At 40.1% G+C, this 27,314-nt stretch overlaps 1 protein-coding gene across 7 annotated transcripts in view; it reads left to right on the top strand.

The window, feature by feature from the left end:
- Window positions 1–3,564: 3,564 nt before the first annotated feature.
- The window catches only part of Zfyve9 (zinc finger FYVE-type containing 9), a 159,016-nt gene continuing 135,266 nt past the window's right edge, over window positions 3,565–27,314 (top strand). For 2 of the 7 annotated variants that reach the window (XM_063287714.1, XM_063287711.1), the window contains exons 1-2: window positions 3,751–3,888; window positions 11,590–11,663. The gene's annotated coding sequence lies outside the window, so the exon portion shown is untranslated. 7 annotated transcript variants of the gene reach the window in all.

The following is a 27,314-nucleotide window of genomic DNA, read 5'->3' as shown; positions in this document are numbered from 1 at the left end:
TCTTTTTTAGGGATTGGGATGTCTAACCAGTCCCCAGATGCCCCGTTCCTTTTCCAGCTTGGGATGCTTAACTGACTTCTGCCCTGCGCCGGGGCTTATCTGCTCCACAAGACACTGGATTTGGGGCTTTGGCATTTGTTGAGGGAAGAAGGATGTGAGAGACCACAGCTATCAGCAGCAGGGTAGGTTCAGTTCTGGGCTAAAACTCTCAAAGGGAATTCTTATTTTAGGTCCTGAAAATTGAAAGCAAGCCTTAAAAAGTCGCTGAGCAGGTAAAACGTAAGCTATCTAGTTCAGCTTAAGAGTACCCATGCTGAGACCAGTTCTAGGGACACAGATATGATTAAAACACTGCACCTGGCCTACAGACTCACAATCTGATAAGGGAGACATACGGGGAGATATGTATTGACCTTGCAGTGCTGAAGAGTTATAAGTTGGGTTAAAAAGAATACAGATGAGATAATTTATACAGTATGTAGTCTTGTACACAAATATAAAATTTAATTGTTTTTCCCTCTTCCCCTTCTGTAAACTTATCATTTATTCATCAAATATCCTAGATCAAAAGGTCTGTACCTATGTGTGCAGGGAGGTGTGTGAAGGGAGGAGAATAATTAAAAAAAAAAAAGGGGGGGGGGTTTAGCTCAGTGGTAGAGCGCTTGCCTAGCAAGCGCAAGGCCCTGGGTTCGGTCCCCAGCTCTGAAAAAAAGAAAAGAGAGAAAAAGAAAAAAAAAAAAACCACAAGAAGTAGTTAGGGTTTGTGACTGACTGTCCAGTAGTGAGCGCTAACAATTAAATCTGGACTTTGGATTAGGCAGCTGGGAGACGATGACGTCACTGGATATCTCCCTCCTCGCTTTAAAATTTTGAGATGGGACTACTGACATGTTGCCTACACTGGCTCCCAACTCCTGTTCAATAGTGATCCCTTTGCCTCGGCCTTTGAAATAAACAGATATACATACAGGTGGATGAGGAGAGCATGCCTGGCTTCACTCGGAGTTTAAAGAGCAAAGAAAATTCTATTGAAGATGATCCTAAGCTTCCTTGAAAACATTCTTATGATATTAACTTTCTACAGGATGTCAATGGTAAACAAATGAAAGTGGGGACTTCTACCAGGGAGTATGATATACTTTATAGTCATTGGAGAGTGGTGGAAATCAATGCATACCGAGAGTGGCAGGACCAAGACAACTGACTGCAAGCTGAAGTGGCTTGAGGTAGAAGAAAAGAGGCAGGTGAGAGACAGGTCAGGAGCTGAGAGTAAAATGAGGAAGCAAGAGGAGAAACAGTCGTGGGTGAAACGGGAGCAGACAAAAGGAGACTGACTGGGCGCATGCATGCCTCCTGTAGTTGGTTCTCTCCTTCTATCACATGGGTTCCAGAGATAAAACTCAGATCACCGAGCTTGGCCCTTTAGCCACTGAGCCATCTGGCCAGCATATGACAAACAGATTTTAAGCAAACTACTATCAAGCAGCCTCCCTCAGCAAGAGTTTGCATAGAAGGGAAGAAAGTGTGAGGCAAGAAGAAACCGGCCCTGGGAACAAATGAATCATCTTCACGCTGTAGCTACACCCTTAGACGTCATGACTATTCACAAACAAATGTAGGTTTTCTGCAGCGGCAGTGAGCTGGGCTTGGAAAGGACAGTGCCAATGTCAGGGTGCCAAGCTGGTCTAAATTAAAGGGCCCCATCTTAAAGAGCAAATGATATCCATAGTAACTCACTCTAACAATGTTTTAATACTTCAGAAAAGATTGCTATCAGATGGGAGACCCCTATGGTTATGGGGTATACTTGCAGCTTTTCTTTATGTTGGATGTCCTTCGGTGGTACCAAGGTACTGAATTCATAGAGATGTTGTGAGGATGAATCACCTTCTGAGCTGGTTTCTGTCGTTACAAAAAGGGGATAGTGATTTTTTTTTTTTAATGTGACTCAGAATTATGTGGCAAAGGCAGACTTGGGACTGTACAGGAACAGCTTTCATTGATGAGAAAAAGAACTGCTAGGTTATATTTTCTCTGAGTGGCTGCTCAATTATTACTTTAACGGTTCCCGAAGTTCTTATGTAATTTTCTCATGTCTTGTTACTTACTATTAGGCCATAACCTAAGGTAAAGCCAAGATTGCTTATAATATTTTTTATGCAGAAAAAAATGTACTGGTTCTATTTTGATATCTGCTGTACGGTAGAATGTCAGAGGATCCAGTATATTAGGTTCTCTTCTTCAGAGGAGAATGTTACATAAATGCACTAGTGAAATTCAGGGAAATTTCACTTAGACCAGGAATGATGAGAATGACCTTTTGATAGGAACACACACACACACACACACACACACACACACACTCACACACACACACACACACACACACACACACACACACACAAAAGGGGTGGAGGAGTGAGGTGGGACAAACAAACACAGATGGGAACAATATCCAGATTAAGAATGACTAAGTGTTAGGGTGCTCTGGAATTAACGAAAATTGTAATTGTAGGCCGGTCCTTCTGTCCCTAACCTTCACAACCAGCTAGGCAGGCAGGAGAAAACAGAGGTTCAAAAATATTACATAACTTGCCAGGGTCATAAAACTCTACATGATGTAACTGAAACCAGTGGTATCAGGATCTGCCTGACTCCGAAGTCCTTGCTTGTTCCAGTATAGCACCCAGAAACAAAACCAACTAACCAACCAAACAAACAAACACCACATTTGGGAATTTGAGGGACCAGGGGATTTAATTTTTTTTTTCTTTTTTCCTATTTGCCTTCTGATAGTCTTTTGTTTTTGGTTGTGGCATTCTGTTAGCAACCCAGAGGCTGGGCAAGATCAAACGGGCGGCATTTGTAAACAAAATGACTACATAGCCTTTAATACAACCACAATTTCCTTCTTTCAGAGTCTTACCTAGGATTTGGTAAGGGGTGGGTGGCACAGAAATAATAGAGGTGGTGGCCAGGGTTAAGTTAGTAAAAGGATGATTCTTTTCTTACCTTTAAGTTGTTTATCAATTTCAGGACAACCCGTTGGTTATTCTCTTCTTTTGGTCAGCGTTTATTTTTTTTGTTTCCCCCCTCCCCCCCCCCCCCATTTTGTGGGGAAGGTTAGGCGTTAAGGGGTTCTGTAGCCAATTTCTGTAGTGAATCTGCACAGTAGCTCCAAAAAAGTTGAGGTCAAAGATTATTTCTTTATCTGTTTTGGGAAGGAATTGTGCATGTGCTTAGAAAAAGAAAAAAGAGATTTGTTCTGGGTCACTCTCCTTTCATACTGACGCACTGAGGGGATTAAAAGGGACCCCCTGTCTGCGCGAGAAATGAACCGAGATTCCCTCACATTCCCGCTCTGCATTCACATACCTTCGGGAGGGAAGAAAAAGGTGCTGGGGTCTGACGGGGGTGGGGTGGGGGGAGCCGACAGCTTCCGGCTCCCGGGAAGCCGCGTCAGGGGCGGGCCACCGGCCGCAGGCGGGCGGGCGGCGCAAGGCGCACCGGGCCCCGCCACCCCCAGGCCGCGTTGCCTCGCGTTCCCTGCCGCTCGTGCCCGGTGCGGCCGCCGCAGTCCCGGCGCCGTAGCGGGACGTGGGGTCCAGGGGGCGCTGTGGCCCAGCGGCGCGGGCGGCTGAAGCGGCCACCGCGGCGCCCGAGGCTTCGCCGAGCCCGTCCGCCTGCAGCGCCTCGGTCGTCCCGCCGTAAGCTGCGCCCCCGGCCGCGCTCCCCCAGCCCCGCGTGGCTGAGGCGACTGGAGCGGCGCTGGGCCTCGTCCCCGGCCGCAGAAACCGCAGCCCCCTCAGGAGTGCGAGGCTTCGCGGCGGAGCCCTGCTGTGGAGGAGGCTCTCGGCTGAGTGACGACCCCCGGGCCATGGAGAGGCGGTGAGTGTGGCGCGCCGCGGTCCGGGGCTCGCCTGCTTGCGCCGCCCAGGGGTCCTGGCGCCTGCTTTCGGGTCGGGCGGACGGAGCGTCCTGCCACCGCGGCCACCGCAGCCACCGCGGGCACCCCGAAGCTCTGGGGCCTCGGCCCTTTCTCCGTGGGTCCCCCGGGAGACTGAAGGCGTGCGGGGGGCGACTAGGCCCCGCGCCGCCGGGAAGCCCTTAGCTGGGCCTGGGTTCCGGCGCGGCCGGGTACGTGAAGACTGGGCTGGCGGCCGCACCGGTGCCCTTCGCATTTGTCCCGGGCGGGGCCGTGCGTGCCTTCCTTCCCAGGGCCCTGAGTGCACATCCCGGAGGGAGGCAAAGGACGGCTTGTTTGCAAACAGCTTTGGCTTGCCTGCGCGGCTTACTGAGTCCCGCGGAGCCAACCCCTGGGTGGGGAGTGGTGAGTATTGAGGTGCAGAGAGTGCGGGCACTCGGAGCCCCAGATACTCCAGGAGTAGCATTCACGCCTCTCTTGATGGAGACACAGCCTTTTGCGTCCTTTTTTGAGGTGAAATTTCATCACCTGCCGCTAGCTCATCCTTTCCTCCCTATGTTACATCTGAGCGAGGTCTGCCTTGGAGAAAGCCCCATCCCATTTTTGCCATGCTAAGTTTCCTAGCTAACCACTTACAGTTAAAAAAAAATCTTTTATGAAGGTGTCTTTTCCACCTTCAAAGAGACAGGAAATTGTTTAATGCCTCAGTCCTTGGTACAAAAATGTACCACTCAAATAGGGAACGGATGGCAAGAAGAATTTTAAATCGAACCAATTAACCTAATAGCAAGGACATGCCGACAATGGGATATAAACTCAGTTGTACAAGAAAAATGATTTGTTTTGATGTAAAAAAAGTGATTGTAGTTTGATATCACACCTCAGTTATTGGCGTGCTTCTTGTTTATGATTACAGGTTATTTTTATTTTCTATTGTAAGGACTTATGTATATCTAGAACTTTAAGGCATGAAAATATGTATATATACTAGAAAATTTGGATACGCAGAGAGGTACTATATTGGCTTTCAATATGTACTTAATAACTGGAGAGAGATTACTGGTAATGTCATAGTATGTTTTGATGGTCATTCAAAGTTTACAGTGAGAGTACTCATAGTGACTTAAAATTTATTATTATTATTATTATTGCTGTTGTTGTTATTATTTGGTATTAATTAAGAATACCTGACTGGTCCACTTTACAGTCAGGCATTTGTTTAAAATTTATAAAATATGTTACTAATTACCGGAGTTAGAGCCATCAGCTAATATGCATAGTTACCTGTAAGACTCCTGACTTAACCTTCCTACAGAGCGTGGGAATCTCCTGAGGACTAAGGAGGTTCATCATGTTGAAGAATTTTGAGCACCCATTGTGTGTGTGTAGCCTTGCCTTTGTCAGATTTTGTGTGTTTTTAACTGTAGAACATTGGTTTGATTAAGTATGTTCATTAACTTAGGTTTTAAAAATCAAATTCTTAGTGTCTCTAAAGACCAATATTAGAATCAGTTGGGGTGCTGATTAAAATATTTGATCCCTGGTCCCCTAAATCAGAATTGTAGATCAATTTGAATTCAGAATTCAAAGATCTTGATTTTTATCAACCTTCCTGGTTTCTAGTACTTCTTAATTTGAACATCATTGATAAAAGTTAAAAGAGATTTGCTTGGGTGATCAAAAGTGTCCTCTCTCTAGCACAGCTTTCACTCTTAAGTGGCTTACAGATGGTTTTCATAGCAACAGATAATGGTTTTGTAATGCAGATAGAAAAACAGTTGTTTTAGTAAACAAACCTGGTGAGCCTGCAGTGGGAACATTAAGGAAAACTACCTGGTTATTCATCTTGGCAGTGGATAAACGTCAATATTGTCTATAAAATGCAGTTAGGTATTATACTTAATTTGGAAGGCTTTTAGAAAACAGCATACAAAAAAGTATTGTATAAATTTTTTTTTTTTCCGGAGCTGGGGCCTGAACCCAGGGCCTTGTGCTTGCTAGGCAAGTGCTCTACCACTGAGCTAAATCCCCAACCCCTAAATTTTTTAAATATAATTTTAGGTAATACTAATATCAGATTCTGTCTTAGGTGTTCTGGGAAATACAAAAATGACCAAGGCTTCCGCTAGCAATTAGCTAATTGTGGAAACAGGACAAGTTTAATTAACTGTTACAAGGCAGGGTCAGAAAAGTGTTGTAACTGAGTAAAATGAGCTAGGTCTCTGCTTAGGGCTTCTGTGTCTCACCCAGGATCTTGCCGTTCACGAGCATCTGTAAGGGATGGGAGGTCACTCTGGAAGAGGATTTGCTTAGAATGTGCACGTCCCCCGGTTTAATTCTAAGAATTGAGGAAAAAAATCATATGCAGTGTTCCTTTCTTTTCCAATTCCTGATTCAATGTTTTCTTTAAAGAGACAGTAGCATGTGTTTCCTAGGAAGTACTAGTTTTATATTAACTCCTTAGTGAATAGAGAACAAGTGAATGAGTAGGGATGAACTCATTCCTTCCTCTGTTGCTAAGCTGCCACTTTTATTCCATTCACTGAAGTTTATTTGGCTCCTCTTATGTGCTGGTCACAGACTGGTGGTTGCAAGGTACAAAGCTTGATTAAAAGATAATTGCATAGACTTTAGCTTAAGTTCTTTTGTTTCTAGGGGTGGCATGTAAGTGTTTTATGATTATTAATTGCATGGCATGCTGTGGTGCAGCGTATGGAGTCAGACGTGAAGAGCAATGAGATACTTAGGTTCTGAGCTTCTTCTGTTTTCTTGTAGTATGAGTAGCCCTCCCAGGGAAGTAGAAAGTTTCTGTGAGGTGCAAGTGATTATAGACAGTAAAGAGAAACGTTCATTTCCATTTTTCCTTTTGAAGAAAAGAAAAATAAAAACCAGATCTTGTATAGATCCGTGTGACTTAAAGCTTGTCTTCTCTCCTTTCTCTCGACAAGTTTTACTTTTGGATTTATTTTTTAAAATTTGATGGGAAAATTTTTATTGTAATGAGTACATATTTTTCATTTCATCTTTAACTAATATTCCATATGCCTAGGATATACTTGTTAATTTCCTTTCAGTTTTACATTGGTCTTTACTTTTATTCCATCCTTGTATATTCGGCTTGCAGTGTGAATTAGTGTATAGAGTAACATTCTTGGTGCGTACTTATCATTGGAAAATACTGAGTTGCAGATGCTGAACAAAAACACTTCATGTACTTCAGTTTAAGAATATTACTCAAAACATATACTTTTCCTTATAATCTGTAGTGATGAGAATCACAATTCTTTGTTTTATTTTTTAAAATTTACTTATCCACATGACTACTCTATTTGCATATGTGTCTACATGATAGAAGAGGGCATCAGATCCCATTATAGATGGTTCTGAGTCACCAAGTAGTTGGTGGGAATTGAACTCAGGAGCTCTGGAAGAGCAGCTAGTGAGCCATCTGCTCATTGAGCTGTCTCTCCAGTCCCAAGTTATAAAAATCAGAGTTCTCATAACTTATATACATACACATATGTATATATACATGTCTTATAACCTTGAACAGTCTTGTTTATACTCTTTTAAGTCCTCATTTATTCTGTAAAATGAACTAATAGTTTACATTTTATAGGATTATTGTGAGGATTAAGTGATATAATATGTAAATCAGAGCTTGTTCCATATATAAATAAGCATTGCTCTAGAAATGAAAAATATATTTTTTTGAGTTTTGAGTAAGTTTAAAAGATTATTAATTATTCAGCTTTCTGTTAAGAAATAAAGGTAACATGATCAATTGCAAAGATTGCCAAATTAGGGATGAGACAAGTTCACAGAATTAGTATTTTGATTATGTAGTTAATAGAATGCTTCATACTTTATCAAAATTTTATTTAATGAAATTTTTTGAAAATGCTATTTATAAATTCTCCATTTTATAAATTTAGGTAGTGCTTTAATTTCTTTTTCTCTCTTTTGATAAGGTCTGATGTAGCCCAGGCTAGCCTAGAACATGTGATTTTAGCTGGGGATGATCCCGAACTTCTGATCCTCACATTCTACCTCCCAAGTGATGGGGTTATGGCCATGAACCACTATGCCTCGCTTAAATTATTTTAAATAGTCCAACTAAGAGAACTGGAGTGTTGCAAAATTTTGAACAATATGTTTGTTTGTATTTATACCTTTCAGAACTTTTTGGAAAATAAGGTAAAGATAAAATCTCTAAAGGTATTCATCAAAGAAACAGTTTTTATTGCACAAGGAAAAAGAAATTAACACTCATTGATAGGAGTCTTTAAGCAATGAAGATTGCTTCTACAACATTAGCTCTAGAGACTTTAAACTGCAAATGAAATGAATGTATTTCAGCCAAACTTAGAATGTTAGGAAAGGGTCTATTTTTTTATGGTACAAATTAATGTATACATGATTTACCCCATCTAAATTATAAAATGTAATGGCTTTTTTTATAGTCATAGAGTTGTATAAATGTTACTACTATCTAATTTGGAACATTTTCATTACTCCAAACTGGTATCTATTAGCAATCACCCCCAATATCTTCCTAGTTCCCCCAGCCCTGGGCAAACACTAATGTGTTTCTGTTCTAGAAACTTTCTTATCAATTCTGAACACTTAATATAATAGAATCATATGATGTGATTGGTTTATAGCAGTATAATTACGTTTTCAGGGCTCAATAATAATGAATCTATAGCTTATTTCTATTGCTCAATCATATTCTGTTGTATAAATATATACCACATTTCATTTATTCATTCAGAAATTTGGGTATAGTTTTTTTTGGCTATTATGAATAATGTTAAGAAAATTCTTATGCAAATTATTATGCACATGTATACTTTCATTGCCTTTGGGATGCACATAGGAATGGAATTGTTCAGTCAATTTAACCTTTTGAGGAACAGTCTGGCTGTCTTACTAAGAGGCTGCAACATTTATGTTCTCACCAGTAAGTGTGTGAAGGTTCTAATTTCCTCACATCCTTACTAACCCGTGTTTGTTACCTGTCTTTTGATTTAATCACCTGAGTAAGCATGAGGTGGAAAGGTAAGGCTTTATTTTCTATTCATAACTTGTTTATATCAGTAGGTAATTGTTGGAGCTTTTTCTTGGAGACAAATTGTGAGGTTTTTTTTTGTTTTTTTTTTTTGTTTTTTTATGATAAGAAATGTTTTGGCTTGGGGATAAAAGCTGTGTACTTTTAGTGAGCTCATTAAGTGGAACTGGTTAATCATACTGGGTGGTAGTGGGGGTGGAATAGAGACACCAGATTCTTTTAAATTATTGTTTGTTTGAGAAAGACTGTTATACTGTAGCCCATGCTGGCCTGGAACTCACTATGTAGCTCAAACCTCAGGGATTCACTTGCTTCACCCTCCAAAGTGCTTGGATTACAGGAAAGCACCAGTTTAAAGAACACTTATTAACAAAAGGCAATTGTAAGTCCCAGGTTTGATTTTCCTTTAACTCTGCTAAAACATTTCTAAAAATTTAGAGTCCAGTCATATGTTAACTTTTTTTTTTTTAAAGATTTTTTTTTTTAATGGACCGGAGAGATGGCTCAGCGGTTAAGAGCACTGACTGCTCTTCCAGAGGTCCTGAGTTTAGTTCTCAGCAACCACATGGTGGTTCACAACCATCTGTAATGAGATCCGATGCCCTCTTCTGGTGCGTCCGAAGACAGCGACAGTATACTCACATACATAAAATAAATTTTAAAAAATGTTTTAGAATAAAGATTTATTTATATGAGTGAAAAGACTAGTACTGTTCTTTAGTTGCTTTGAATGCCAAAGGTTCCATGTAAAGTTATAAAAAAAATAGTATTTCTAGAGTCTTTTTGGTAGGACTCATGAAAAACATTTAAAAAGAATTTTAGGGGCGGGGTTGGTGGGGAGAATAGGGTCTCACACTGTAGTTAGTGTAGTATGGCCTTGAACTCTTGATCCTTCTTCAGCCTCAGGAGTGGTAGGATTATGGGTACAAGCCACTAACCCAGGCACAGACATGTATTTTTGTGTGTAAAATGATCTGGTTCTTATCAACTTTCTCATGGTAAAAGTGATATTTTTTTTCTGATAGTGTTTATTTTATCAAAATAAAGAGTAAAGGCATGTGTTTTAATTTACTTTTATTATATTATTATGTTATTAGTAATATTGTATTTATAGCATAATAGTCTGTGCTAAAATTCACATTACTTTAATACTTCTTTTACATTTATTTATTTATTTATTTATTTATTTATTTATGAGCAAATGCCTGTAGATACACATATGCCATGGTGTATCTTTAGAGGTCAAAAGCCAATTTGTAGCAGTTGGTTCTCTCTTTATATCATGTCATAAAACTCAGGTCTAGAGGCTTGACAGCAGGTCATTTTACCCACTGAGCTATCTCACCATCCCTTTTTTGGTTTTATTTTGTTTTTGAGACAGGGTCTCATATAGCCTTGGACTCAAAATGTAGCTGACGATAACCTTGAACTTCTGATCTTCTTGCCTATACCTTCTGAGTACTGGTGTTATAGGCTTGGGCTTTCTATGACACCTGGCTCATGCAGTGCTAGGTCAAGTCCAGGGCTTTGCATATGTTAGACAAGCACATCTTAGGCCAGAGGTTAAGATCTCATAACCCGCCTTTCACAGTGTAGTTACAATCTGATCATCACTCATCCCTGGTTCTATATTTGATTCTTCCAAAATAACAAGTTTGTCAAGGCTTTCATCTTATATAAGCACCACTATGGAAGTGGATAGCACACTTCCATAGTGTGCTATCTTTTTGTTAGGTGTATCATTGTATTTTATTTCTAGTTATTAGAATGACCTTAGAATATATGTAGCATTATTTTCACCCAAGGGGGCTGAGTTTTAGAGTTTACTGGTTTTCATAAGCCTAAACTCATATTTCATGATTCAAATACATATAATTTTGACTTTATAATGAAATACTATTTTAATCTTGTGTCTATGTCTTTTATCTAATAATTTCTCATAATGTATTTCCAAGTAAATACACCGTTGATTAATATAGATGGGTATTTGCCTTTGAAATATACTGACATATATAGATATGTGCTAGAAATATAAGTATTTATTTTTGGAATTTCATATTTCATATACTACATTGAATAGATAAATGTCTTATCTGCAGTTATTAGAAAAGTATAGTAACTGATTGGGTCACAGTTCTCTGTTCTGGAAATTAGTTGTAGACTAGATAGCAAGGCCCTTCCCACATTAAATAGGCTATTTCTAAAGGTGAATGGATGGGTGGCTCCAACCTTCAACTGGGGGCCATGCCTATCCATTGGATATGGTTTCTACAGGTTTTATCTCCCCTTCGTTGGGTATTTTGGCTAATGTCATCCCCGTTGGATCTTGGGAACAAACCTCTTGCTTCCCTGGCATCTCGGACTTTCAAGTGGCTACCCTCAGTTACCCATCCCCCACTGCCTCATATTTCTGTTCAATTTCCTGACCCTCTGTACTTCTCTCCTGCCTCTTCCCATACCTGATCCTGCCCCCTTTGTCTTCCCTCCCCCTTCTCTCTCCCTCTCAGGTCCCTCCCTCCCTCTACCTTCCATGATTATATTGTTCCCCCTAATAAGTAGGACTGAAGCATCTATACTTTTGTCTTCCTTCTAGAAAAAGGAAGCTTCCTATGGTCTGTGAGTTGTATCGTGGGCATTCTGAGCTTTTGGGCTAAAATCCACTTATTGGTGAGTGCATACTATGTGTGTTCTTTTGTGTTTAGGTTACCTCACTCAGGATGATATTTTCTAGTTCTATTGATTTGCCTGCAAATTTTATGATGTCATAGTTTTGAATAGCTGAATAATACTCCATTGTGTAAATGTACCATATTTTCTTTATCCATTCTTCCATTGAGGACATCTGGGTTGTTTCCAACTTAACCCAGAATTGTTCCTATCTAAAGGAAATGCAGAGATAAAAAAATGGAGCAGAGACTATGGGAAAGGCCATCTATAGACCTCCCCACCTAGGGATCCATCCCACCTGCAGACACGAAACCCTGACATAATAGCTGATGCCAAGGAGTGCTTGCTGATAGGAGCTTGGTAGCTATCCCCTGAGAGACTCTGCCAGCACCTGACCAATACAGATGCAGATACTCACAGCTAACCTGGGACCCCAATGAAAGAGTTAGGGGAAGGAGCTGAAGGGGATTGCAACCTCATAGGAAGAACAATATCAACTAACCTGACCACCCCAGATTCCAGAGACTAAACCAAAGAGTACACATGGAAGGACCCATGGCTCCAGCTGGATATGTAGCAGAGGATGGCCTTATCTAGCATCAGTGGGAAGGGAGGCCCTTGGTCCTATGGAGGCTTGATGGCCCAGTATAAGGGGGACAATAGAGTGATGAGGTGGGAACAGAGGTGGGTGCGTGTGGGAGCACCTTCATAGAGGCAAAGGGGAGGGCAGTGGGATGGGGGTTTACAGAGGGAAAACCAGGAAGGGGAACAACATTTGAAATGTAAATAAATAAAATAACCAATAAAAAAAACGGTGAATGGAGTGAAAGATAGATGGCTGACAGAAGACTGACTTAAGGCTATGGAGATGAAATGACATAAGGGAAGTAAAGAATTAGGAGTGGTAGGCAGCTGTGGTGACTGAGAAATATGCAAGGTCAAAACAGAGGAATTATAATTTTATTATTTTATTATATATATATTTTTACAAGTTTTTCTTAAAATTATAAAGCAATATATATCTAAATAAAACCCTTATAACTCTGAGCATTCATTTGTGGCAGAGGCCTTTCTGTCTCTGGCTCATATCCTCTTTCTTCTGCTTTTGTCTATGAAAGTGTACATGTGTTTGGAAAAATGCATCTAGAGCTTGTTATATGAAAATAGGCCACTCAGTAGCGTGCATGAGATAATAAAAGTTTTCATATTGCTTATAATATGAAAATTTAGTAATTAAAATATGTCCTTGTTGTGCTCGCTTCGGCAGCACATATACTAAAATATGTCCTTGTTACAGGTGTGCGAAGTTTGTTTATAAAGAAAAGGAGGGCACATACTGCATTTGAAAAGACTGAAATGTATTTTTATAACAAGATTTATATAGCTTTCCCATTCTATATTAGAGAGACTGATATTGATAGAAATAGACAGGTGATGGTTTGGGAAACTGGGAAGTTAACTTTTTTTTCCTTGTTAGCTTTTTAGATGCCTTGGTTAATTGAATATTGACTTTGGAAAGAAATTATCCCAGGCTAGGACTGCCTAAGTATATTCCCTGGGGAAAAGGAAATGTTCCCTAATCATGTAAGTTTGGGTTTACAGCATTCTGTATTGATCAGGTACAGATTTGTAAAGCACATTAATATTTCAGAGATAGGGGAGTGGCAATGAACTGAAAATTGTTCAGCCACATGTTATCAAACTTATCTGGCTGTGGGACAGCCAGGCTGTTCCTCAGACAGTTAAACAGTGTTACAATTGACCCAGCAATTCTATTCATTCATACATACATAACATACATACATACCTACATACATATGTATATCCTAAAGGAAATGAAAGTATATGGGCACAGAACAGTCTGTACACAGCATTTCTAACATCATTCATAATAGCTCCAAAGTGAGAGGTGTTAATATACCTTTGACTGACCCAGGCCAACTTTTATCTGTTTTTATAAAGCCTCATTGTTACAATATTCATGAATATTTGAACTTGCAGTTGATAAGTTCTCATTACTTCTTTAGGGAGTTGATTTTGTTGTTTATTGCTCATTATTAGGAAATTTTCTTTTATATTTAGCAAAACATCTTTTCTCTAGTGAACATTCCTTTGTTTTGTTTTCAGAAACTCTGCAGAATAAATCATTACTCTCTTAACCTCTAAAGATGTCAAAATAATATCTCATCTCCTATCATGGTAATTTAAAACACAGGCTCAGAAATTGGTTCAGTTATATTAGTTCTGTGGTGTGCTGTTGGGCAGGTTAACAGTTTTCTGTGCCAGAGCTTTCCCACCTGTAAAATAGGACTAGCAGTAATACTTCAGTGAGTTATGAGATGATCCACCCTATGTAGCCAGTCTTTGGTACTTTGTGGGTTCTTTTTTTTTTTCACCCTTTATCTACCCTCCCTCTCCCAGGTTTCACCTCTATCACTAGATGGGAGAGGAAGAAGGATAGATTGTGGGGGGGGGGGGAAGAAGAGAAAGAGAGAGAGAGAGAGCTTAGAATTTAATTTCTTTCCCTTTGTTTATTTCTTTGAATGTGACCACGAACAAACCACAGCCAACAACCACCCACCCTGCCTCTCTGGACCCTAGCATTAATATAGCCTCCGAAAAGTTCCGAACGCTGCAGAAGCCACACCTCTGCTAGGGCACAAAGCAATTCATAGATGCTTCAAACAGTCTGAAGCAGCCCCGTATCCCTACACCTGGGATTAAAACAAATCACATTCTCATAATTATTCTATTTCAGAGAAACCATAATTCCAAATTGTCACTATGTGTAATAGATTTCTTAAAAATCAGGCACTGGAGTGGATTTGGAAGTATAAAAAGAAATTAGGGAGGAGGGAGGAGGATAGAGAAGAACATGAGAAAGAAAGCTGTCTTTGACACAAATTGCCAGCCAGAGTATGCGACTGTGGAGCAATGGACAGATTTTATTACGCTCATCACATTTAGGTGCTGTTTAGGAATTGCCTTTGACAAGGATAGTCTCGATTGGGAAGGTGAGATTCAAACCTGCTGCAGTTACAATCATTTTCATTGCTTCTGCTGTTCAGTCTAAACAGATAGTCCTTACTCTCAGCTGTCATTTTTCCTAGTCTTGGCTGCTTATTAGTAGTATGACCCAAACTTTTATTTCTGAGGGGTCAGAGAGCCATACCTTGTCAGGTAAGAGTTGCTGCATTTGTGAATTCATAAATAAAGTTAGGCAGGAGATTATACAGTTGTCACGTTACTGAATATCTGAGTTCTGTGACTACCTCTTGTTTCTATTATGTAACTGTAGCTATTACTTCCTGCTGAATTGAGGATTAACTAAGGCTGCAGAGATCGTTGCTCTTCTTTACTTCCTGAATGCAGGGAGTCCCAGTTGTAAGTTGTAGGTAATTGCAGTTTTCCCTGTGTCTCTTAGTTTGCTTTCTATTGTTGTGATAAAACACTGATCAAAACTAATGGGGATAAAGAGGTTTATTTGACTTACTGCTTATAGTCCATCATTGAGGGAAGCTAGGGTAGGAAGTACAGTCAGAGACCATGAAGGAATAGTGTGTACTGGCTTGCTCAGTTTGCCTTCCTACACACTCCAGGACTACCTGCCCTGAGATGACACTGCCCTTAGTAGAATGTACCCTCCCACACTAATCCTCAATCAAGAAAAGTCCTCAGGCTTGCCTACAGACCAGTCTGATGGGGGCAGGTTTTAAATTGAAGTTTTTTTCTTCTCAGATGACTCTACTTTGTGTCAAGTTGACTAAAAAATAAGCAGCCTGGTTTCCTTGTAAGGAAAGAATGCCACTTTTGGCAGGAGACTCTCTAATTCTGTGGAGCTCAGCATTGTATGAATGGAAAGCACAAAGTCTTCTAGTGGATCACTGGAAATTATGATGGTGGGAGTATTTTTTCTTCCATCTATTTCTGAGATCATGTGATTCTACCAATGGGAATACAGCTCTGAATTAGTTTACTTACAGTGTACTAGATCAGTGGTTCCTAACCTGTAGGTTTCGTTCCCCTTAGGGGAATGAATGACCCCTTCACAGGGATGCATATCAAATATTTACATTACAATTCATAATGGTAACAAAATTACAATTATAGTGTAGCTACAAAATAATCTTATTTGGGGGTCACCACAGCATGAAGAACTGTATTAAAGGATTGCAGCATTAGGAAGATTGAGAACCATTGTTCTAGAGGATCTTACATGTTCTTACTTCTCTGAGCTGGTATTTCAGCTGTGCTTTCAGTGGGACATCCAGTACTCTGCGAGTATAGGACTCTCTTTCTCTCTCTCTCTTTTTTTTTTTTTTTTTTTTTGGCAAGTAAAAAAAGAAGATGTTTATTGAAAGCACTGGGCAAACCTTTATATGTTGTTGTAAAATATAAAAATAAAAAATTGTAGTTGTCTTTTACCTCGCTAGGTCCAGCACCGCAGTGCCCCAAGATATCTGCTAAATATCTTGGCAGAAACACATCACAACTCCTCGGCGGCCCAGTGTCTCCTGCTGCCGCACACTTTCCTACACTCAAACTGTCACATAAAAGAGCACACAACACAATAATCTTAGATCCAATTGATAAGCTATAATTGCCCACTTAAACATACAAAGCCCGGTACCAACCATCCCTTAGGAACATTGATAACAACCTGTAAATACACAGAGCAAGATCTGTATGTCAGCCTCCATTGTCCTGCCACAGGACAATGTCCCTTCTCCCCGGGACTCTCTTTCATGAGTTATGATTTTCTTTTGTATTGGGACAGGGTCTTACTGTGTAGCTCTGGGTATCCTAGAACTTTCTATGTAGACCAAGCTGACCTTGATTTTACATGGATTTCTCTGTCTCTGCCTCCCAAGTTTCTGCTCCTCAATTACTTTTAATGGAGATTAAATTTTACCACGTGGAGCTTTGGGGAGCATACTTAGACAATATCCAAACTAGAATAGGTACTGTGCAAGCCCTATGGAGTGGTGTTAGTTTGGCTCTTCCTGTTGGAAAGGCAAACCCATACCAGTAATAATTGTGTTCCTGTGAGACTCAATCATTGACTCTTATGGTTATTTGTTATTGTTGTTGTTCTTGTTGTCATCCAGATACAAGCTAGAGTCATTAATTAAGAAAGTACATCTCTCAGACTGACAGGTCTGAGGGCATTTTACTGTTTAATGACTGATGTAGAAGGCCTGGCCCACCTTAGGTGGTGTGTCCCTGGGCAGGTGGCTGTGGGTTATATAAGGAAGCAGGCTGATAAAGCCGTGGGAGCAAGCCAGAAAGTCTTTCTCCGAGGTCTCTGCTTCAGTTTCTGCTTCCTTTCATGGAGGAACTGCAAGCTGTAAAATAAAACAAACTCTTCTCCAAGCAGTAGAAACCAAACTGACACACTAGTCCTTCTGAGATGGGTAGTCAGCCTGCCACCTAATAGCTTGTTTATTAAGTTTAGTACTATCTTGGGAGCTTGGCAATATTTAGAATTGGGTGAGGTAAATGACCCATAGTTTTTCCTCTTTCCCCATCTCTATTTATGCCATAGTGGCCTATTCATTCATGTCCTCATCATGCCAGTTCTGAGGTGGCATATGTCAGTTGAATAATTTTGTACATTTGGTGGTTCAGTGGCTCTTCTGCAGAAACTAGATGCTTTCTGGTGAGCCTAACACAGGAAACAGATTTTCATGCTTTGTGCTCAGTTCTTTAAGGGCATTCAATTGTTCCTTTTTCTTAAAGTGTTTCTCTTTAAACCTCTCTGATCAGTTGGCCAGTCTATTTGCTATTGTCTATGAGTGTGTGTTCTTATCCCACTTTTCTTTCTACAAAATTTCATAAGCATACATATCATTTAAAGCTCTTTTAGGAAGCTAGAGAGGTTTTCTTCTCCAGTGTCAAGGTTGCCCTTAATTTTGGCTATACTAAATCTACTTTTGCATTCATATGCTGATCTTTAGTTTATGTTTCTGTTTTGATTTGATTTGTTTTCTTCTCCTTGTGTTGATTCTGTAGGGTCTCTAAACAACTGTAGATGTGAACTGAGGAAGTGCTCGAATAATGGTCACTGTCAGGGTAGTCTTGGCTGCCAGCTTATGTACCTTGTGTCTTTTGGTTCTGTTTTCAGTCTTCAGTATTACCGTTTCTATCTTAGACTGGGTTGCTGCTGAGCTCAAATGTAAACCTAGCTTATTATGAAAAGTTCTGAACACATGGTGCCCAGTGATCAAGCATTCTTTCTTACCAGGATACATACCAGGAGCTGTTGTACTAGTAGCATGGCTTTTCCATAGAACTCCATCACTTGCACTACGAATCTACCAATTCATTACTATTATTTCCCCACGTGTATTTGACAGCTTAGCTGTAGTTCTCAACCTGTGGTTCTTGACCCTTGGTAGGGAAGTCAAATAACCTTTCACTGGAATTGCCTAAGACCATTGGAAAACACAGATATTTACAACTCATAACAGTAGCAAGATAACAGTTATGAAGTAGCAACAAAAATAATTTAATAGTCGGGGACATGCATGGGACAACATGAGGAACTGTGTTAAAGAGTCTCAGCAACAGGAAGGTTGAGGATCGGTGGCTTAGGGACTGTTTACAGTGAAGCCTGGAATTCTCTAGAGCTGTTTTCCAACCTAAGCGGGTAACCCGTATGTCGCCATATAGGCCACAGTACTGTCCTTTAGTTGCCTTTAGAATCTGAAGTAGTCCACTGATAGTTGTAGGGAAATGCAAGCAGTCATAGTTTGATTTGGAGGGGGAGCATTGGTGTGATTCTGACACTGCACTCCTACAATTTCACTGCAGTGATAGAGCCCTGAATGGTGTCACCCCATGTGTCTGTGAACTCCACATGCATAGATTCAACTTACTATCCATAGAAAGCGTTCAGGGAAAAAATGTGTCTGTATTGAGTATGTGTACACTTCTTTCCTCGACTTTCCTCTACACTTCCTCTACATGTCTAGAGATTCATGTGTAGACACAGAATCACAGCTATTTACATATCATCTATATTGTACTAGGTATTATAATCTAAAGATGACTTAACAAGCTATATGGGTTTTTTTGTTTTTGTTTTTTCTTTCTTTTTTTTTTGAGTGTTTTTTTAAAGATTTATTTATTTATTTTAATGTATATGAGTACAATGTTTCAGACACACCAGAAGAGGGCATCAGATTCCAATATAGATGGTTGTGAGCCACCATGTAGTTGCTGGGAATTGCAGTCAGGACCTCTGGAAGAGCAGTCAGTGCTCTTAACCACTGAGTCATCTCTCCAGCCCTCGTTTATTTATTTTTTTATTTTCTTATAAGGACAACATTTAATTGGGGTTGGCTTACAGGTTCTGAGGGTCAATCCATAACTATCAAGGCAGGAACATGGCAGCATCCAGGCAGGCATGGTGCACAAGGAGCTGAGAGTTCTATATCTTCATCTGAAGGCCGCTAGCAGAACAGTGACTTCCAGGCAGCTAGGATGAGAGTCTTAAAGCCCACACCCACAGTGACACACCTACTCCAATAAGGCCACACCTTCTAATAGTGTCTCTCCCTGAGCCAAGCATATACAAGCCATCATATTCCACTCCCTGGCCCCCATAGGCTTGTTTAGACAGAGGAGTCTATGGAGGCCATATCTAAACATAGCATAATAAAGAATACATTTAGTCCAACTTCCAAAGCCCCCATAATCTATAGCAGTCTCAACAGTGTTAAAAGTCCAAAGTTCAAGGTTTCTTCTGAGATCCATCCAATCACTTAACTGTAATCCCCAAAGCAAGACCAGCTAGGCAAACTCCAAACTCTGCATCTGCTTCACAGCCTAAGCCTGGCTATCCTGGATCTTGCTCTGTAGATTGACCTTGAACTCAGAAATCTGCATGCCTGTTTCCTGGAATTAAAGGTGGGTATCACCATGCCTGGATTTAAGCATTTCTTCACCTAGAATTTGCTCTGTCTCAGGCTGGACTTGAACTCAGATCTGCTTGGCTTTATCTCCTGGGATTAAAGGTGTGTACCAACGTGCCTGAATCTAAATTTAGCTTGGTAGGATTTTGCCCTAAAGTCCCACTCCCTTTGTTATCTCTTTGAACACAGGATTCAGCTCCATTTCACTTCCTGGTGCCCCTTTAATAGTCAAACCATATATTTTATATTTTTCCTTTCTCAGCTTGCTGCGCTTGTTAAAAATGTTCTTCATGAGACTTAACCAGAGAACAAAGTTAAGATGGGCGTTTCTGAGACTTCCCTTGTCAATGCAATTAATCTGAGTGTCTTCACCTTAGCTTCTGGCAGACTCTTCAGACAAGGGCAAAAAGTAGCCACATTCTTCATGAGAATACCACAAAAACAATCTTTACTGCACATACTGAAATTCTTCTCCTCTGAAACCTCTTGGGCCAGATCAGCACAGTTCAAATTACTCTCAGCAACAAAGTCTTTCATATTCCTACTAGGATAGCCCATTAAGCCCTATTTAAAGCATTCCACTGATTTCCAAATCCTAAGTCCCAAAATCCAAATACTTCCAAACAAAAGCATGGTCAGGCCTATCACAGCAATACCCCAGTCCCTGGTACCAATTTCTGTCTTAGGGTTTTACTGCTGTGAACAGACACCATGACCAAGGACAACATTTAATGGGGGCTGGCTTACAGGTTCAGAGGTTCAATCCTTAATCATCAAGGTGGGAACATGGAAGCATCCAGGCAGTCATGGTTCAGGAGGAGCTGAGAGTTCTAGTTACATCTTCCTCTGAAGGCTGCTAGCAGAATGCTCAACAAGATGTATGTAACAAGATATATGTAAATTATGTACAAATACTATACATTTTATAGAAGAGATTTGAGTATTAAGAATTGGGCATTAATGGATTTTGTTGTCCCTAAGAGTGAGAGAACTTGAACTAATACCTCATCATGTGAAGAGAAAAGTTTTCTCATTGTTTTGAGTATATTTATCTTTCAGCATGTTGGCTATGGCCATGCCATGCCATGCCATTGGTGTCACAGACAAATGTGTTCTAAGTATATTTCTTCAGTAAGGATCTATATGAGTTGTTGATCTGACAACTGGCTCAGGTCCAGGAATTGGCTAGGGGCTACAGGATCTTTACTGAGGCAGTCACCCTCAGCCTCTAACTCGTTTTGAGCATATATATATTTAGCAGCACTGTGATTGACTGTCTACTTTTCTCCTAATGACACTGTCCCATTAACTATCTGCACAGGTCCCTGAGGATTTAACTTATTAGTGTTACCCACCTGTCAGCCATTATGAAAGATTCACTTCTACTGTTGCCACCTGGTTGCTATTGATTCAGTGCCCTGGTTCCTATTCTTATCAATGAGCCAGACCCTGACTGACATCGTGTATTAGAAGAAACCTACTATCTAACTGGTTAGTGATGCTTTTGCCTCTTTAGCTGTGTTCTTGATGGCCTTGGTGAATGGGCATGGCCTTCTATTAACCTTCTTTTGTTACCTCCACTCTTCATGTCAGCTCAGGCATTTCACTTTCCCCAGGCTTCTAAGAGTCATCCTGGCCACAAGGTTATACCATCATTTAGGTCTGTTTCACAGTTAATCCCGGAATCTTGAGACAGTGTCTCCCCTGTACTCCAACCCTCTCCATAAATTTTACTTCAGGCTAATATTTCTGCTTCTTTGATTAGTGGTATTAAAAACGTAGCCCCACAAATATCCTGCATCCTGCTGGTTTATACTGGCTAGTCTTTGCAGTGCCTTTGGAATATATGTTCTCTTTTCTTCTTTTTTTCAGGCTTAGCATATCCTCCTTAGAGGTAGCATTAACTATTATCATGGCAGCCAGAGGGAAAACATACTAGCTTGGAGTAGGAAGACTTATGAGAATGCCTTCTCTGGGGAGATATAAACAAATGATATAGACAGATGTCTACTTCCTTACAACATCCCAGTGACAAACTGAAGTCTTATTTGCTGAGCCAGTGAGTTTATTTGACTTACTTACAGAGCATGGGTGACCCCCGAAGCCACCCGAAGGTCTCCCCTCAGCATGGACGGTGACTGTTTCATAGCTGCACAGAATTCTCCTGCCTTTGTACTCTGTGTACTCTAGTACCTCTTGAGACCATGGGGCAGACTACCTTACTGTAGAATTCTATGCATGGTGCTGAGAGGCATAGGAGGGAGTGAATGGACTCTCAGATGAAGATTCAGTGACCCCCCTACCCTCTCCCATATGAAATGTAAGCATATACCTCTGGGAGTGCTAACTCATTCCTGTAGATTTGGAGGGTTCAAAGAAGAATGACTGTCCTCAAGAGCCACCATCTTAGGCGCATCTGTTCCATCTTTCAGGCTTCTGCTTTTCTAAGCCAAGGTCCTGACCTTCACATAACATATTTGTCCATGGTTAACATTAAGTTATTTTTCAAACAATGGTCTTAGCTGCCAAGGGTTCATCTGTGTTTTACTGTTTTCCCTGTAGTGATAGGGATCTTTGTATTCTACCAAACAGCCCTTAGTTTTAAGTCATTTGTTAGTGGCTCTCTCTGGGGAGTCACTGCAACAGAATAGCTAAGTTCATCCCATTGTTTTTGTAACTCACACTTTTCAGACTTTTCATTCTTATACCAGTAAGGGAATTCCTTTCTGGGAACATTCTCTGAAGTTATATCTCTGAAAGTGTTATTGCTTGGACCACTAGCTTTTGCCAAAGACTGTCCATGCATGTCTCATACCTCACATGGCATACTCATTGCCAGCAGGATTGTAAGTGATCTGTTTCCAGCCCCATTTAACCTGTTTTCTTAGTCCTTGTCTGCTATCAACTGTGTCCATTTCCAGTCTTTGAGGAAGTAGCTACTGAGACAGAATTAGGAATATGAGAAGTTTGTGCAGGAGGGGAGGCCTCCAGAGAAAAGGATTTGAGAGGTGCTATTGTCATGGAGATCGTAGAAGTGTCATACATATCTGTTTTCCATTAACCAAGTACAGCAATGATGGGATCCAAAACTGCCTTTGGAGGGGCTTTGTATTATAAATGGCCAGTTCTTGGTGCCCATACTGTCAATCAGTCATTGACTGGGGCCACCCTGAGAAAGCATGGCCTCATCTTGAAAGCAGGGGATCCCGAAGGGAATGCAGCTGGGGGCATGTGACTTATATCTAATAGTTATTGGCAAGTTCTTCCAAGAATATTAATACAAGTAACATACGTCCGTATGTAAGTACTAAGAAGCTGTTAGGTACTAATGTTAGAATGATTATCTGGCTGTGTTCCTAAGTTGCTTTTGTATTTAATAACTAAAACTTCTTCTAGATACTCTGATTTTGACATTTTTTCTTGAATATGCTTATCAATGTGACATGAGTTTTCTACTTGGAACCGAAAGCAGGTATTTCAGATGTAACGGTTTGGCACATAGTACATAATAAGTGCTTAGTGGATGTTGCTTGAAATGAAATATTCCATACAGCACACACGCACACACGCATGCACGCACACCCCACACTCAAATACGTTTTTCCTTCTAGTGCTTACGATTAAACCTAGGTCCTTTCATATGCTAGGCAAGCACTTTACCACTGAGCTTTATTACACCTCTCTTCTTAAGTGTTTTACGCTGAGAGCATAGTTCACTAAATTGCTTGGACTGACTTTGAACTCACTTTGAATAGGCAGGCCTTTTATGATCCTTTTACGTTGGCCCCCTGAATAGCTGGGATTGCTGCTAGTAGGGTCCACTGTTCCACAAAGAATATAAAGCACTTATCCAAGAATTAAAATTTATTAAAGTTAATAATTATATTGCTTCAGCAGTCAAGGAGAATGGACTCCCTCTACTCCCTCCATAGTTGAGCTTAGTGAAGAGACAGTGAAGGATATGACTACTAGAACGCTCTGGTATTGCCTGCCTGATTTGTACTTATATACAAGCAGTTGTACCCACTCTTGTTTTTGCACTTTTGTGTGCCCTAAAATGGAAATGGAAATATCAAGGCATTTTGTTATAGTGTTCTTATTAGACATAGTGTTAGCAAAAGTAGTTTTCCTAGGGATCTGTAGCCTGTACTTATCTGTAATCTAAACTCATCACATTTAGTTCATTGAAGATTGTTTTATCTTATGTGATTACCAACTTATTTGAAAATTTTTGTAAAGTTAACAACCTAGGTTAAACTCTGTTGAATTTATTTAAACTGTTTAAATTTAATTTGATAAATTGAATTTATCAAACTGTTTGATCATTTAAAAAATTTAATTTTGCTTCATGCATATGAATATTTTGCCTACATGCATGTATGTACACCACATGGTGTCCTCAGAGGCCAGAGGAAGGCATCAGATTCCCTGAAATTAGAGTTACAAATTGTTGTGAATTGCCGTATGAATGCTGGGAATTGAACCCAGGCTTTCTGGAAAAGCAGCAAGTTCTCTTAACCACTGGCTGAGCCATCTCTCCAGACAAGTTTGAAAATGTTTTAGTAATACCATTTCTTTTGTTGATCTATCCACATATGTATGTAGGTATTCTTGCATGTGGAAGACAGTTGGTTGAATTTGGAGCTCACTGATTGGTTAGACTGGCTGGCCAATGAGTGCCAGGGATCCTATCCTCTGCTTCTTGTGCTGCAGTTACAGAAGCTGCACAGCTTTTTATGTTGGGGATCCAAATTCATGCTTACACAGTAGTTACTTTACTGCGAACATAATAATTTAAATCTTAATATAGTAACATAATTCTTAATCTATACCTTTATGGTTTTAGTTTGTATAGTTTATTGCTTGCTCATATATAGTAACTCCATGTTAATAACTTTAAAAATACAGTTTTTGAGATGGGGGATAAGGACTGAACTCATGTATAATATGTGTTATGCCACTGAGCTATGGTCCTTATCTAAGGCTTGCATTCAGTAATTCTTTACTGAGAACAAATCTTTAAGAAATATATATCAGTTGATCTTTTGATATTACATTCTAAGACTTTTTTGTTTGTTTGTTCAAACAGGGTTTATTTGTAGACAAGGCTGGCCTTGAAATTACAGAGATCTACTTGCTTCTGCCTCTGAAGTGCTGGATGTGTGCCGCCTTCACCCAGCACCTTTGACATTCTTGAAACAGAAATACTGGGTTGTCAGTTTATTTGTTGTTTATTTTGTTTTGTTTTGTTTTGTTTTTCGGCAGAGTTTCTCTGTGTAGCCCTGGCTACTGTCTTGGAACTCACTCTGTAGATCAGGCTGTCCTTGAACCTAAGTACATCTCTGAGGCCTCTTGGCCTCTCAGCCTCAAGTGCTGGATTAAAGGCCTGCACCACCACTACCCAGATTTTGTTTTTGTGCTCTGTTTTCAATAGTTGTTTCTGAAACAGGCTTTGTGCAGCTTTGGCTGGTCTTGAACTTGGTGTGTAGCTGAGATTGTCCTTGAACATCCAATCCTTCTACCTCCATATCTCAAGTGCCATGATTTTATATATATATATATATATATATATATATATATATATATATGCCACAATACCCAACTCTTACAAAAGTGTGTCTATAGCTCATTTTAGGAAATGGAAAATGAATTTAGGATTGGGGACATACTCCTCAGGTTCTTGGAAGAAATTAGAAGGCACTATTTGCATTGTCCCAGTGCATTTTGTCATTTCCTGAAGCTCAGAGTGTTTCTGTGTGAAATTTGGGACGAGTTCATCAATGAAAATGAGAATTTACATTTACATTTAGTATCATCCTTATTTAATGAAAATTTAAAATCTATTATAAATACAGTGTGAAAAATAATGACAAAGTAAGTTTGTATTGCAGATTAGAGTCTTCAGTAGCAAATTCTAGACCAAATGTCAACATTCTTTTATGTTAAAATTGTTGTATTAAGAATTGTAGACAATAATATGTATTTGACCTAATTTGACCCCTCAATAAAGTCTTTCCTCAACAAGGCCATACCTCCTAGTCCTTCACAAACAATGCTTGCAAAGTCTTCTCTGCTACTCTCTTCCCTACTGTTTCTTGTCCTTGCAGTTTCTTGTGTTGGAATTCTCTTTCCATATATTCACAGGGTTTCCTGACATTCATGTCTTGAAACAAATGCTATTGTTACCTGATTGCTAACAATCTAAATGTCACCTGGCTACCCATCTAAACTTGTAACTCTCAACCCCCTTTCTTTTTCTCTGTAGACTAGCATGGGAAACATTTTACATACTCATCTGTCTATTTTCCATTTTCCTCACAAGGGTCATTGTTTTTTCCTATTTACTTGACATTTCATTTCTAGTACTTAGATTTATGCTTAGAATGCATAGATACCCAAACATTGAGTCCGTGGATAGTTCTATAAATTTGCATTTTGCGGAGGGTTTTACCATAATTATTTTATAATGAGATTCAACTAAAAGCTTGTTATTCTGAAGCATATGTGCTCTGGTACCCCCAGGAAACCCTTGTTCTGTTGTTGAACGGGCCTGCCAACCAGAAAAGCCCCCTTCCCTTTTTTTTGTTAATGGTAGACAAATCTTGTTTTTTCTTTCACTGCTGGTAATCCATCCCAGGGCATATAGTCTAACTCTGAGCTATACCCTTAGCCCTACAACAAGATGATAATATACATAGAAACAGACAAGAATTAGTGATGGTTATGTGTATGTGTACCTTTCCATGTGTGCAAGTACATATGCACATGTGTGTGGAAGTCAGAGGACAGTTACAGGTGTTGCTTTTTGGGTGCTGCCTTTGGTTGTGTGTGCATGTGTGTGTGAGTGTGCGTGTGCGTGCGTGTGTGTGTGTGTGTGTGTGTGTGTGTGTGTGTGTGTGTGTACTTATGTCTAGGCCTAGATGATTTGAGGATAAAGTGATATGTTTAATTTGAAAAAGGGATATATGAGATACTGTGAGGTTTTAGGACCATAGACTAGATTTAAGGGGGATAATTAAAGCTGTAGTAGATGAGGTCATCTAATGAGAAGATGAAGAGAGCAGAGAGTCTGTGAGAGAACTTGAGACTATATAAAGTCACAGTTAAGAAATAGAGTGGCGGGGCTGGAGAGAGGACTCGGTGGTTAAGAGCATTGATTGCTCTTCCAGAGGTCCTGAGTTCAATTCCTAGCAACCATGTGGTGGCTCACAACCATCTGTAATGGAATCTGATGCCCTCTTCTGGTGTGTCTGAAGACAGCTACAGTGTACTCATATAAAGTAAAATAATTAAATCTTAAAAAAAAAAAAAAAAGAGAGAGTGTCATAGACCCGTCAGCTACATGAGAGGTTCAGGCAGAAGCTTGTGTCTCACTTTTTAATTGCTATGAAGAGCCACCATAGCCAAAGCATTTCTTACAAGAGAAAGCATTTACTTGGAGTGTGCTTAACAGTTTCACAGGTTTAGTCCATTATCATCATGGCAGGGAGCATGATGGATACTCACGGCATACTGGAGCAGTAGCTGAGAGTTACATCCTGATCCAAGGGCTGAAGTGAGTGTAACTGGGCATGGCATGGGTTTTTGAAACCTCAACCCCCAACCCCCCAGTAACACACATCCTCCAACAAGGCTATACCTACTCCAACAAGGCCATACCTCCTAGTCCTTCTCAAATAGTGCCTGCAAATATATGAGCCTATTGGGGCCATTTTTATTTAGATCACCAGATTGT

This window comes from Rattus norvegicus, chromosome 5, assembly GCF_036323735.1.
Source record: "Rattus norvegicus strain BN/NHsdMcwi chromosome 5, GRCr8, whole genome shotgun sequence".
Lineage (NCBI taxonomy): Eukaryota > Metazoa > Chordata > Mammalia > Rodentia > Muridae > Rattus > Rattus norvegicus.
This window is presented reverse-complemented; position numbering and strand designations above follow the sequence as displayed.